This window comes from Hemiscyllium ocellatum, chromosome 1, assembly GCF_020745735.1.
Source record: "Hemiscyllium ocellatum isolate sHemOce1 chromosome 1, sHemOce1.pat.X.cur, whole genome shotgun sequence".
Classification (NCBI taxonomy): Eukaryota; Metazoa; Chordata; class Chondrichthyes; order Orectolobiformes; family Hemiscylliidae; genus Hemiscyllium; species Hemiscyllium ocellatum.
In genome coordinates, this window is record NC_083401.1 from 86,292,359 (window position 1) to 86,307,127 (window position 14,769).

Sequence of the window (14,769 nt, forward strand, 5' to 3'; positions counted from 1 at the left end):
AATATTCTGGGTGTGGCCTCACCACGGTCCAGTATAACTACAACAACACATCCCTGCTCCTGTACTCGAAACCTCTCACAATGAAGGCCAACAGATCATTTGCCTTCTTTACTGCCTGCTGTACCTTCAGCGACTGGTGCATAAGGACACCCAGATCCCACTGCATACTCCCCTCTCCTAATTTACAGCCATTCATAACCTGCTGCCTTGTTTTTTGCTTCCAAAGTGAATAACCTTGCATTTATCCAAATTACACTGCATCTGCCATTAACTTGCCCACTCACCCAACCTGTCCAAATCCTGCTGAAGGATCTCTGCATCCTTGATACAGTTCACCCTCCCACCCAACGTGGTATCATCTGCAAACTTTGAGATATTACATTTTGATTCCTCATCCAAATCATTCATGTACATTGTGAATAGCTTGGGTCCTAGCATCAGTCCCTGTGGCATCCCTCTAGTTACTGCCTGCCAATTTGAAAAGGATCCATTAATTCCTACTCTTTATTCCCCCTCCACCAACCAGCTTTTTTTTCTATCTCCATACACTTCCCCCAATCCCAACCATTCAAATCTTCTGCTGGAAGCCAAAGTCTCTCTCCCACACATTTTCTTCTGTGTCCAACTGCCAGAAACAAACTTTTTGTTCAGCATGAACCACAGGTGGCTTGAGGTTGGGGAAATTCTGCTGCCTTGAAGTCCCCACAGACAGAGCATAAGAATGAATCCTCTTCTTTCGGTTGAATCTAAGGGTCTATCAATTAGCAATGGGAGTGGATAAGCCACTATTATCTTTTAACAAGAAGAGGAGCTTGGGTTAACATTAAGATCTAGTTTATTGCAAGATAACAATAAATACATTGACTAACTAAACATAGGTATAAAGACAATCAAAAGCCAGACATGAGTCATCTGTCTCCGGTGTGACATTGAATCAGACTCCTTCACCTCCACCCACATTTTGTGTGATTGGGTGGAGCTTAATGCAGCTTTAAAATTAACTCTTCCAGTACCATTACCATAAACAACATTATTTGCGTCCTCTTGTGTCTTTGTGTTGATTTCCAAACACAGGTTCCAATTGAAAGAATTAGAGACATTTTACCATAGTACACTGCAAAGCTGACTTCTTCCCCCATTTAGTGAGTATGTTCCAGAGAAGGGATTCGATTCTGTCAAGATGAAAAGAAGAAGGTCATAACTCCCTTCCATTGTTTGCTCCCACCAAGGCATGAGACCATTTTTGTCTATTAAGCTGGGAATAAACCAGATGATGCCGAATGTCACCCCTTCCCACATGTGTCAGCTTCCTAACAATTGTGGTTTCTATTGCTGTGAGCCCCTCATAGGGTATTTCCTCCAGCAGATTTTATAGAGGACATTATACAAATACATATCTAAAAAATTAGAAACTCACCTCCACCTGGTACTCCTCATCTCACATCTTCTTTTGTGAACCAATAAAGCATGGAGTTGAAGCTGTGTGAAACTATCAAGGAAGCATAAATAAATCATTCCATAAGGCATCATTGCTAAACAAACTGCACGAGGAAACAGATACACACATGTATTTAAAGAAGAACAGAAAGAGGTTGGAAATGTTGACCAGAAACTTCATTGATTTTAAACATTATCTTTTTCTCTTTGCTTCAAAGATGCTCCTGACCTGTTGAGTATTTCCAGCATTTTTTGTTTCTGTTCCTGTTTCAGTTTTTCAGTATCCACAGTACCAACTTCCAGACCTGATAGACATGCGTTATCAGAGGTCACAAAAGGAATTAGCAGTCAACCTGTTGTGCTTGAGTTCTTCCCAAGACACCATGAAAATATATCCAGTGAGTTTTGAGAAGACTTGTAACTCAAGTTGAGGTTTTGGATGTAGGTTTGCTCGTTGAGCTGCAAGGTTCATTTCCAGACATTGCGTTACCCTACTAGGTAACATCTTCAGTAGGCCTCAGGTGAAGCAATGCTGAAAATCGTTGCTTTCTATTTATATGTTTGAGTTTCTTTGGGTTGGTGATGTCATTTCCTGTGGTGATGTTATTTCCTGTGATGAAGTCACTTCCTGTTCTTTTTCTCATTGGTGGTAGATGGGGTCTAACTCAATGTGTTTGTTGATAGAGTTCCAGTTGGAATGCCATATCTCTAGGAATTCTCGTGCATGTCTTTGTTTGGCTTGTCTGAGGCTGGATGTGTTGTCCCAGTCAAAGTGATGTCCTTCCTCATCTGTATGTGAGGATACTAGAGAGAGAGAGGGTCATGTCTTTTTGTGGTTAGTTGGTGTTCATGTATCCTAGTGGCTAGTTTTCTGCCTGTTTGTCCAATGTAGTGTTTGTTACAGTTCTTGCAGGGTATTTTATAAAAGACATTAGTTTTGCTCATTGTCTGTTTAGGGTCTTTCAAGTTCATTAGTTGCTGTTTTAGTGTATTGGTGGATTTGTGGGTTACATGATGCCAAGGGATCTGAGTAGTCTGATAGTCATTTCTGAGATGTCATTGATGTAGAGGAGAGTGGCTAGGGTTTCTGGACATGTTTTGTCTGCTTGTTTGGGTTTGTTGCTGAGAAATCGGCGGACTGTGTTCATTGGGTACCCGTACTTTTGTATACGCACAAGAATTTAAACCGGAACTCTATCAACAAACACATCGAGTTAGACCCCATCTATCACCCAATGAGAAAAGAGGAGGAAGTAACATCACCACAGAAAATGACATCACCACCGGAAATGACATCACCAACTCAAAGAAACTCAAACATATAAATAGAAAGTAGTAATTTTCAGCATTGCTTCGCCAGAAGCCCACTGACGATGTTACCTAGTAGGGTAACAAAATGTCAGGAAATGAACCTTGCAGTTAAACAAGCAAACCTATATCCAATATATCCAGTCTCATAGTTGGCTGCACAAAAATGTGAAAAGGACAGGCATATGTGGAATGTCCATGATCTTTGTCTGACACCAAGATAGCGAGAACCAGAAAACATTCAAATTCACCTCTCTGATACACAAAGAACAATATACTATCAATTATTTTTCTTTCAGTTAAGTGATGTGGACATCATTGACCTGGCCAGTATTTATTATCATTGATAACTGTTCTTGAGAAGCTGGTAGTGAACTGACATCTTGAACCATTGTAGTCGTTGTGGCATAGAGACCCCCAAAATTCTGCTAAGAAGGGATTTTGACCCATACACAGTGAAGGAACAGTCATATAGTTCTAAGAAGAGAAAGTGAGGACTGCAGATGCTGGAGATCAGAGCTGAAAATGTGTTGCTGGAAAAGCGCAGCAGGTCAGGCAGCATCCAAGGAGCAGGAGAATCGACGTTTCGGGCATGAGCCCTTCTTCATGAATGAGGAATGTGTGTCCAGCAGGCTAAGATAAAAGGTAGGGAGGAGGGACTTTGGGGAGGGCGTTGGAAATGTGATAGGTGGAAGGGGGTCAAGGTGAGGATGACAGGCCGGAGTGGGGGTGGGGGCGGAGAGGTCAGGAAGAAGATTTCAGGTTAGGAGGGCGGTGCTGAGTTCGAGTACCCTTCCACTGACACCCTCCTTCGACTGACTGAACTGGTCCTCACCCTGAACAACTTCTCTTTCCAATCCTCCCACTTCCTCCAAACCAAAGGAGTAGCCATGGGCACCCACATGGACCCCAAGTATGCCTGCCTCTTCGTAGGATATGTGGAACAGTCCATCTTCTGCAGCTACACTGGCACCATCCCCCATCTTTTCCTCCGCTGCATCGATGACAGTATCGGTGCTGCCTCGTGCTCCCACGAGGAGGTTGAACAGTTCATCCACTTCACCAACACCTTCCACCCCAACCTCAAATTTACCTGGACCGTCTCAGACTCCTCCCTCCCCTTCCTAGGCCTTTCCATTTCTATCTCAGGCGACCAAATCAACATGGACATTTACTATGAACTGACCGACTCCCACAGGTACCTAGACTACACCTCCTCCCACCCTGTCCCCCTGTAAAAACATCATTCCATATTCCCAATTCCTTCGTCTCTGCTGCATCTGCTCCCAGGAGCTCCAGTTCCAATACCGTACCACCCAGATGGCCTCCTTCTTCAAAGACCGAAATTTCCCCCCAGACGTGATCGACGATGTGCTCCACTGCATCTCCTCCACCTTCTGCTCCTCTGCCCTTGAGCCCCACTCCTCCAATCGCCACCAGGACAGAATCCCACTGGTCCTCACCTACCACCCCACCATATGCATTGGAGCATCTGTCGTCATTTCCGCCACCTCCAAACCGACCCCACCAGCAGAGATATATTTCCCTCCCCTCCCCTATCAGAGTTCCGAAAAGACCACTCCCTCCGTGACTCCCTCGTCAGGTCCACATCCCCCACCAACTCAACCTCCACTCCCGGCACCTTCCCCTGCAACCACAAGAAATGCAAAACTTGCGCCCACATCTCCCCGCTTACTTCCCTCCAAGACCCCAAGGGATCTTTCCATATCCACCACATATTCACCTGCACCTTCACACACATTATTTACTGCAACTGCTGCACCCGATGTGGCGTCTTCTATATTGGGGAGACAGGCCGCCTACTTGTGGAACATTTCAGAGAACACCTCTGGGGCACCTGGACCAACCAACCCAACCACCCCGTGGCTCAACACTTCAACTCCCCCTCCCACTCCACCAAGGACATGCAGGTCCTTGGACTCCTCCATCACCAGACCATAGCAACACGACAGCTGGAGGAAGAGCGCCTCATCTTCTGCCTAGGAACCCTCCAACCACAAGGGATGAACTCAGATTTCTCCAGTTTCCTCATTTCCCTTCCCACCACCTTGTCTCAGTCAAGTCCCTCGAACTCAGCACCGCCCTCCTAGTCCGCAATCTTCTTCCTGCCCTGTCCGCCCCCACACTCCGACCTATCACCTTAACCTTGACCCCCTTCCACCTATCACATTTCCAACGCCCCTCCCCAAAGTCCCTCCTCCCTACCTTTTATCTTAGCCTGCTGGACACACTTTCCTCATTCCTGGAGAAGAGCTCATGCCCGAAACGTCGATTCTCCTGCTCCTTGGATGCTGCCTGACCTGCTGCGCTTTTCCAGCAACACATTTTCATTCATATAGTTCAAAGCCTAGAATAAGGCTTGAAGGAGTGTTTGCATGTGATGGTGTTTCCTTGCATTTACTGCCCAGGTCCTTCTATATGTGTAAGGATATAAGTTTGAAATGTGCTATTGAAGGAGCCTTGGTGTGTTGTTACATCACACCTTGTGGAGAGTACACAGTGGTATGCTCATGCTGTAAGGTCTCCAACGCTCTTATTGGGAGATCTTCACAAAATCTTCATTCCCATTGCTCTATATATGTATTTAAAAATCCCTTTATACTTGTTATGTTACTTTGGGATGATGTAAGTTGCAATCCCTCAGGTAGCCTGCTAACCCTGCTCCTAGTAGATTCCTTTCTTTCCATGGGCTATGTTTGATTTGCCACAGGTTGCACGTTACATAATGATTCAAGAAAACATTGGAAGTTCTTCCCTGTACGCTGGCTGTGTTTCCAACCTTGCCTTTGCATCATGCAAGCCACCATGCCAGTCACCTGGTCTTCCATTTTGGAGCATCTTTTTGAGAGAGTGTGAGCATGTAAGGTGGTGGATGGGGTGACAAAGAAGTGACTAATTTTGATGTCAAGTTTTCTACCTGTTCTTGAAATTTTACTTAGCCAGAAAAGTGGAGAGCATTCCATGACATCCTTGACCCCAAAGTCTTATTGGCAGACTTTGGTTTTCTCACTACTGAATGACCAATCTCTGACCAGCTATTGTAGCCAGAGTATTTACATAGTTGAAAATGTGTTGCTGGAAAAGTGCAGCAGGTCAGGCAGCATCCAAGGAGCAGGAGAATCGATGTTTCGGGCATGAGCACTTCCTGATTCCTGAAGAAGGGCTCATGCCCGAAACGTTGATTCTGCTGCTCCTTGGATGCTGCCTGACCTGCTGCGCTTTTCCAGCAACACATTTTCAGCTCTGATCTCCAGCATCTGCAGTCCTCACTTTCTCCTAGAGTATTTACATAGTCAATCAAGTTCTGTTCCTGGTCAATGTTATATTGACACCAAAAATTCAGTGATGATAATGCAAGTTGAATGATAAGAGAAGGTAGTCATGTTCTCTCTTGGTGGATATGATCATTGTCTGACACTTACATAGCACAAATGATACTTGCCACTTATCAACACAAACCTGTATATTGTCCAAACCTTGCATAGACAAGAACTACTTCAGTGTCACTAATATTACTCAGCATTGTACAACCATCAACAAACATCCCCACTTCAGACCTTACGACAGAAAGAACATCATTGATGAAGCAGCTAAAGGCGTGGGGCACTTCCCTGAGGAAGCTTTGCAGAGAAATGCATAGAAGTGAAACCAAGTGTACCCAAACAATGAACTGTAATTGGATGAAGTGATTGAGATGGGAGAAGAACTTAGGCCACAGAATCAGCAAATGTATTCACTTTTCCAGAAGTGGTTCATTTGTCGTTATGTCCAACACAGGATCTAAGATCAGGGTGCTATAGTCCTGCTGTTCACCTCCCCACTCACCTCCAACCACATGTTCTTGTTGGACTTGCACATTGCTTCCTTCTATTGCTTCGAAAACTACATGCTACTCTTGTGCCTCACTGCAATCAGCAGTCATTCTGTAGATGTCTCATTCAATCTAATCTTACTACCTGTGTGAAACTTGTTGCTCTCTGCTGAAAAGTCTGGTTATTTTAGAAAGTGTCCCAGTAACTTTTCAGTTGAAAACCAAGGTGAAATTGGAGAACCTGATGCACTGACTTGACATCCCAGTTTTACCCAGACAATTCCAACCCATCCCACTCGAAAGCTGCCGGCATATTAATACCACAGAAGCTGTGAATTACATGACCCAGTAGAAATTGATAATGCAGCTACTGTTCAGCGTCTTTCATAGCAAATTCAGATATTCTCAAGCACAAGGGAAACATAACCTGCCAGCCAAGTGCTGATGCATATGAAACCACTTCATGAAAGATTTTTGCCTGAGAATATGGCTGACTTCCAGCTTCTTTGAAGTGATGTTTCTCCAAAGCAATTGCATTCCATAAAGAGAAAAAAAGAAAAGGATCTAACCTCTAGGCAACAAACTTTGTTACTGCCACAGGCAATGTCATTCTACACAAGTGCAGATAGAAAAATGTGCCTACTTTAATTTGAGTCACAAGATAACCTTAAAAGCATGTATAAACTCATATGATGCATATTGCATGCAGCAGTAAATCATACCAAGAGTCATCCACTTATTTTAAATATAAGTTAAACCTGTAGGTAGTTTCCATATTCATCACCAAGAATGCATGACCACTTGCAAACATAGTCACAACCACTCTCGAAGTTGGCAGCTGACAATACGATATAGAAATAGGGAAACTCTATCAGGTTAGAGTGACAGAGTTCAAATAAATAGCAACTTCACATGGGTAAAGATAGCAAACTTAAAGAAGGTTCGTCAGGGATTTCCAGATGGAATGCAAGGCATTTGAGGATAGATTCAGGAGTTTTGGAAATGGGGACAACTAGTTTAATTCAGTTTTAGCTAATTAATACAAAGCTACTCTGTCTATATATAACAGATTCCTATAAAAATGGTATGTAGGGGCAACAAAATTTTTTTTCAATTACTGGAAGATATAATCTCAAGATTATCCGCAAGAAAGCTGGGAGTGGGATGAGGAGATATTTCTTTTCTCAGCCTGGACAGAGCTGGAGATGGATTCCATGGTAAGTTTCAAAAAGAGCTGGATATCTATTTGAAAGTGATGCATTTCGAGAGCTGCAGAGATATCAGCTCTTTCAGGAGCTGATATAGACACGATGGACCAAATGGCCTCCTTCTGTAATATAAAATTCTATCATTCTATGATGACAATGGACTGATTTACTTAAAAGTGGATATACTCATGAATTTCTATATTAGCTTTTTTTAAGGAAACCAAGGAGTAAATTCTGGATATTATACTCATTTTTCCATCCTCATTCAATTCAATAAGGTACCAGACAATTGGAAATTGATATAAAAGTGTATATGTTGATGATTCCTAGTAGTTTATCAATGATTAGAAACTATATATTTGTAACTAATAATAGTTCTTGTTAAATCCAGAAACCTGTTCCATGTTTTCTGTTAGCCTGAGTCAATCTGATACATAAATTGGGAAATTTGTAAACTTTGATTAGTATATTAGCTTTTATGATGATGCAGGAAATAATTGATAGTGCTTTCCCGGTGAGGCCTGACAACTGCCAAATTGTGCATATCACCATTGGACAAGGATACTATGAATGGTGTTGGTGCCTTAATTGTCTAAACTCATTGCTTCATTTGCCTCTTTATAGAAAAGGCACAATACTACAAGAGCAGCAATATTTTACTCTCTTCCTGGAGCTGACATCACTTTGGTCATTCAGTGTGAAAGCTGGCAGTTGCTACTTGGAGCTGGTACCAGATCAATGATCTCCCTGTTGGTGCTGATGCATGGTCTTGATGTACGATAGAACTCATTTCTAATTAAAGTCAATGTCCTCTAAAATACCTTGAGGTATGAATGATCTATTGTGTTTTTTGGGGTGATCTACACATTTGCACAGTGCTAGATGACCTGATCCTTTGCAAGCCGGATCGGGAGTCTCGCATGGTGTGTTGCCTGCCCGGTGCCAGGGTGCAGGACATCTCCGACCGGCTTGAAAGGATATTGGAGCGGGAGGGGGAGGATCCAGTTGTTGTGGTCCACGTTGGTACTAACAACATAGGCAAGACTAGGGTGGAGGATCTGTTTGGGGATTACAAAGCACTAGGCAGGAAATTGAAGCACAGGTCCTCAAGGGTCATAATCTCCGGATTACTGCCCAAGCCACGTGCCAATTGGCATAGCGACAAGAAAATTAGGCAAGTCAACACATGGCTATGGGATTGGTATGGGAAAGAGGGATTCCACTTCATGGGGCATTGGCACCAGTTTTGGAACAGGGGGGATTTGTACCGTTGGGACGGTCTCCACCTGAACCAATCAGGTACCAATGTTCTAGCGAAGAGGATAAATAGGATGGTCAGTAGGACTTTAAACTTCTGAGTTGGGGGGAAGGGAAAGTGAAAGCGACAGGGAGTATGGCGTTAAATGGAAAGATAAGCAGCAGGATAGCATGTGTCCAGGCGGATTTAAAATTGAGGCAGACTGAGAATGCAGAAAAAAGCAAGGATAACTTAGGACATCATATGACTTCCAACATCTCTAATGATAAGGAAGTTAGCATTAAGGCACTTTACCTGAATGCTCGTAGCATTCATAACAAAGCCGATGAACTAATGGCACAGATAATAGTGAATGATTATGATGTGGTAGGCATTACAGAGACTTGGTTACAGGGGGGTCAGGACTGGCAGTTAAACCTCCATGGTTTTTCAACTTATCGAAAAGACAGAGAGGTGGGCAGAGGGGTGGGGTTGCCTTGTTAGTTAAGAACAAAATTAAATCAATGGTATTGAATGACATAGCGTCGGATGATGTGGAGTCTGTGTGGGTGGAATTGAGGAACGACAAGGGCAAAAAAACCATAATTGGAGTTGTGTACAGACCTCCTAACAGTAGTCAGGACCAGGGACGCAACATGTACCGGGAAATAGAGAAGGCATGTCAGAAAGGCAAAGTCACATTGATCATGGGAGACTTCAATATGCAGGTGGACTGGGTAAATAATGTTGCTAGTGGATCCAAAGAAAGGGAATTCATGGAATGCTTACAGGATGGCTTTTTGGAACAGCTTGTCATGGAGCCCACAAGGGAGCAGACTATTCTGAACCTAGTGCTTTGCAATGAACCAGACTCTATAAAAGATCTTAAAGTAAGGGAACCCTTAGGAAGTAGCGATCATACTATGGTAGAGTTCAGTCTGGAGTTTGAAAGAGAGAAGGCAAAATCGGATGTAATGGTGTTACAGTTAAATAAAGGTAATTATGAGGGCATGAGACAGGAACTGACAAAAATAGACTGGAAGCAGAGGCTAACCGGGAAGACAGTAGAGTAAAAATGGCAGGAGTTTGTTGGTATAATTGAGGACACTGTATGGAGGTTCATCCCCAAGAAAAGAAAGATTATCTGGGGAGGGATTAGACAACCATGGCTGACAAAGGAAGTCAGGAAATGTATTAAAGAAAAAGAGAGATCCTATAAAGTGGCCAAGAACAGTGGGAAATCAGAAGATTGGGAAGGATACAAAAACAAACAGAGGATAACAAAGAGTGTAATAAGAAATGAGAAGATCAAATATGAAGGTAGGCTAGCCAGTAATATTAGAAATGATAGTAAAAGTTTCTTTCAGTACATAAGAAACAAACAACAGGCAAAAGTAGACATTGGGCCACTTCAAACTGATGCAGGAAGCCTAGTGATGGGAGATATGGAAATAGCAGGAGAACTTAAAAAGTACTTTGCGTCAGTTTTCACAGTGGAAGACATGAGTAATATCCCAAAAATTAAAGGGAGTCACGGGGCTGAGTTGAGTATGGTTGCCGTTACAAAAGAGATAGTGCTAGAAAAGTTAAAAAGTCTTAAATTGATAAATCTCCTGGCCCTGATGGGATACACCCTAGAGTTCTGAGAGAGGTGGCTGAGGAAATAGCAGAGGCATTGGTTGAGATCTTTCAAGAGTCACTGGAGTCAGGAAAGGTCCCGGATGATTGAAAGATGGCTGTTGTAACCCCCTTGTTCAAGAAAGGATCAAGACAAAAGATGGAAAATTATAGGCCAATCAGCTTAACCTCGGTTGTTGGTAAAATTCTAGAATCCATCATTAAGGATGAGGTTTCTAAATTCTTGGAAGAGCAGAGTCTGATTAGAACAAGTCATCATGGATTTAGTAAGGGTGGTCATGCCTGACAAACCTTTTGGAATTTTTTGAAGAGGTAACAAGTAGGTTAGACCAGGGAAACCCAGTGGATGTGGTCTATCTAGACTTTCAAAAGGCCTTTGATAAGGTGCCACACGGGAGGCTGCTGAGCAAGGTGAGGGCCCATGGTGTTCGAGGTGAGCTGCTGGGATGGATTGAGGATTGGCTGTTTAACAGAAGGCAGAGAGTTGGGATAAAAGGTTCTTTTTCAGAATGGCAGCCGGTGACGAGCGGTGTCCCGCAGGGTTCAGCGTTGGGGCCATAGCTATTCGCATTATATATTAATGATTTGGATGAGAGGACTGGGGACATTCTAGTGAAGTTTGCCAATGATACGAAGTTAGGTGGACAGGCAGGTAGTACTGAGGAAGTGGGGAGGCTACAGAAGGATCTAGACAGGTTGGGAGAGTGGTCCAGGAAATGGCTGATGGAATTTAACGTGAGCAAGTGCGAGGTCTTGCACTTTGGAAAAAAGAATAAAAGCATAGACTACTTTCTAAATGGTGAGAAAATTAGTAAAGCCAAAGTACAAAGGGATCTGGGAGTGCTAGTCGAGGATTCTCTAAAGGTAAACATGCAGGTTGAGTCCGTGATTAAGAAAGCGAATGCAATGTTGTCTCTTATCTCAAGAGGGTTGGAATATAAAAACAGAGATGTGCTACTGAGACTTTATAAAGCTCTGGTTAGGCCCCATTTGGAGTACTGTGTCCAGTTTTGGTCCCCACACCTCAGGAAGGACTGGCACTGGAACGTGTCCAGCGGAGATTCACACGGATGATCCCTGGAATGGCAGGTCTAACATATGAGGAACGGCTGAGGATCCTGGGATTGTATTCGTTGGAGTTTAGAAGATTGAGGGGTGACTTAATAGAGACGTACAAGATAATACATGGCTTGGAAAGGGTGGACGCTAGGAAATTGTTTCCGTTAGGCGAGGAGACTCAGCCTTAGAATTAGAGGGGGTCAATTCAGAACAGAAATGCGGAGACATTTCTTCAGCCAGAGAGTGGTGGGCCTGTGGAATTCATTGCCACAGAGTGCAGTGGAGGCCGGGACACTAAATGAGGAATTAAGGGCTACGGGGAGAACGCTTGTAAGTGGAGTTGAAATGCCCATCAGCCATGATTGAATGGCGGAGTGGACTCGATGGATCGAATGGCCTTACTTCCACTCCTATGTCTTATGGTCTTATGATCCACCGTACCTAAACTTTCTGATAACAAGCTGCACAAAAAAAATGTCCCAAACTATTCTCATTTTCCTTTTAAGTGCAGCTATGAAGTGTGGAAACATGATAAACGTTGGTGCTTTTGATTAAATCTGCTCAGAAAAGCTTTGATATTTCTGCTGTGATTTTTCTTTAAAGGAAACCAGGCGTGGAACTATGTTAATGCAGGAGAATTTGTTAAGAATTGTGTAAATATACGCTGGTATCATTCCTATCTTATCTAGTCATGCCCACATTCTAATGATAAATCAGGAGTGTGAGAAACCATGGATATTCCCCTACCACTTAAACCTGCCACCCTGCTGTAATTAAGCAATCAGGTAGATTAGAAATGAAGGAGCCAGTCTGCAAAATTAAGGCATTTTTAAGACACCAGTTAGCTGCTGTGAACAATATTATTATACTAAATTGTTTAGAAATATACAGCATGAAACAGGCCATTTGCTTCAATAGTCTTTGCCAATTTTTATGTTCCATGCAAGCTTCATACCACCCTAACTTCATCTCACTCTAACCTAACCTACACCTTTCTCCTGAAAGTCTAGCTTCCTCTTTATTGCATTCATTCCAATATCCTCAACCACAGCAAATTATTTTCAACAAGAAATCTAATATCTTTACTTTTTGAACAATAATATAACATATAAACACAGAAATAATGATAATACTGTAACCAAAATTACTTCTGGCTGTGCTTCTTCATTAAAAGTTTAAAATGTATTTTGTTCTTAATTTATCAATTTTCTAGTTTTTTTTTGCTTTATTTAACATTCCATAATTTGTAATATCTCCAGGGCACTTGCAGAATTCATTATTCAAAGAATCATTTCGATTAGCATTTCTCCACATCATTTTTTATAATGTAATAACAGACTCATCGATGCACATAACATTAAAGCATATCTTCATTAAACTCCATAATGTTTTAGATATGTTCCAGCAGAAAATAATGTGGCATTCAACAGAGGAGAATCATTGCAGTTTATAATGATAACATGCCACTGACAGTCCAGTCCAAACCTGCCAAGATGATCCTAATCTTAACTGCACAGGAATGTCTCAGATTAAATTTTGAATTTAGTTGGATATGATATTGATCAACTTTTAAAGTTACTTTTATACACTAAGAACCTTTTTCAATAAAGTTGTATTTTTCATGATTCAAGAATTTGACATTTAGACAATGTGACCATCACAGACAATGGACATGCTTTAGCCTTCAATGATCCCACTTTCCAAATCTTAGAGATGGCATCATTTAAATTTTCAGGGGGATCATGAATGTACACAGTGGAATACCAAACTTGCTGGTTTTGTAAGATGGTTCTGATGATTCTACCCAAGGCTTGTTTTGGGCTGAGGAAAATTATCTTGTAATCTTGTAAAAAAAAACTTTCAAACATTTATGATTATTTTTTTCTTCTTGAGGTCCTCTGAAGACATCATGCCTCCTTTCATCATTTGTAGAACTGCTGGACAATTTACCATGACGTGAATGGAATTCCCATGGATTGGTGTTAGAAATACAATCTAAAAGGCAATCTTCAATGTTACAGGGGAGATGTTAAAAAGCATGGTAGATTGCAGTGTAGATTGAGACAACCAAATTTAAACAGAAGCCTGGTATACAAATCCAAATTTCATGGCACTATTGGAATTCTGCTGGAGCTAAGCATGCTCCAAAAATTGGCCATGTATATTTTAAACCCCATATTAAACATTCTAAAGGTGAATAAGAAATTTCCAAACACAAGATTTAGACAATCATTGCCAAAATTCCTCTTCTAATTTGCCGTACAAAATAGTATCATGCAAAAATATATATAAGGAATAGTTGTTACATTTTACCTTCCAACCTTTATTGTTCAGACATGTTCCAACCATGAGGTTGTTTTAAATAAATAAGGTATGCTGCAGTATTAATCCACAGTTAGAATTAAATTGAAAATAACATATTGCACACCTGCTTAATGAATGGCAATATCTGAAGAATAGCAACAAGCTATGCCCTGCAAGATGCAAAGCTCAGCAAAGCTGTAACTGAACAAATGTACTGAAGACTGATTAGGATCTGCATTCCTGTCTGATCTCAGGAGTCCTGAAGTCAAGTCTCCTCACATTCAGGCAGGGTTAGGGAGACTGAGAGATGCCAGCCAAAGAGATAATATTTCAGCACGTCGTGTGTGAGTAGATTAAGAATATAATGTGTTCGCTTGTTTAACACTTGGGGTCTGATGGCATGCAGTTAGTCATTAATAACAACTTCCTGAACTTCTGTCAGTTTGATGGAGCAGGCAGCTGTCACAGAAGTGGCATTTTGTAAAAATTGAAGAGCTTTAAGTGAACATTTTTGCACAGTGATAAGTCATCTGGCATAAATGTATGTGCTATGTTATGAGGTCAATTCCCTTTACCAGATGCTAATGATAGGAAGTTATGTGCTGATTTATTTATGTAGATCACCATAATATAAACAACGGATCTACTTTATAAAAATAAATTACAAACATATAACTTACCCAGAATTCAGAAATAATAACAAATAAACTAAGAATCTCCAAGGGTTGGATTAATATTAGGGGAGT

At 41.8% G+C, this 14,769-nt stretch overlaps 1 long non-coding RNA gene across 2 annotated transcripts; it reads right to left on the reverse strand.

The window, feature by feature from the left end:
- Positions 1–893: 893 nt before the first annotated feature.
- On the reverse strand, positions 894–14,220 carry LOC132819106 (uncharacterized). 2 transcript variants are annotated; one of them, XR_009645043.1, is made up of 3 exons: positions 14,148–14,220; positions 1,418–1,489; positions 894–1,172 (listed from the first exon to the last, which is right to left on the reverse strand). It is a non-coding gene; the product is annotated as an uncharacterized LOC132819106 (long non-coding RNA). The 2 variants fall into 2 exon arrangements; XR_009645044.1 differs by lacking the exon at positions 14,148–14,220 and adding an exon at positions 14,033–14,110.
- Between the last annotated feature and the right edge of the window lie 549 nt (positions 14,221–14,769).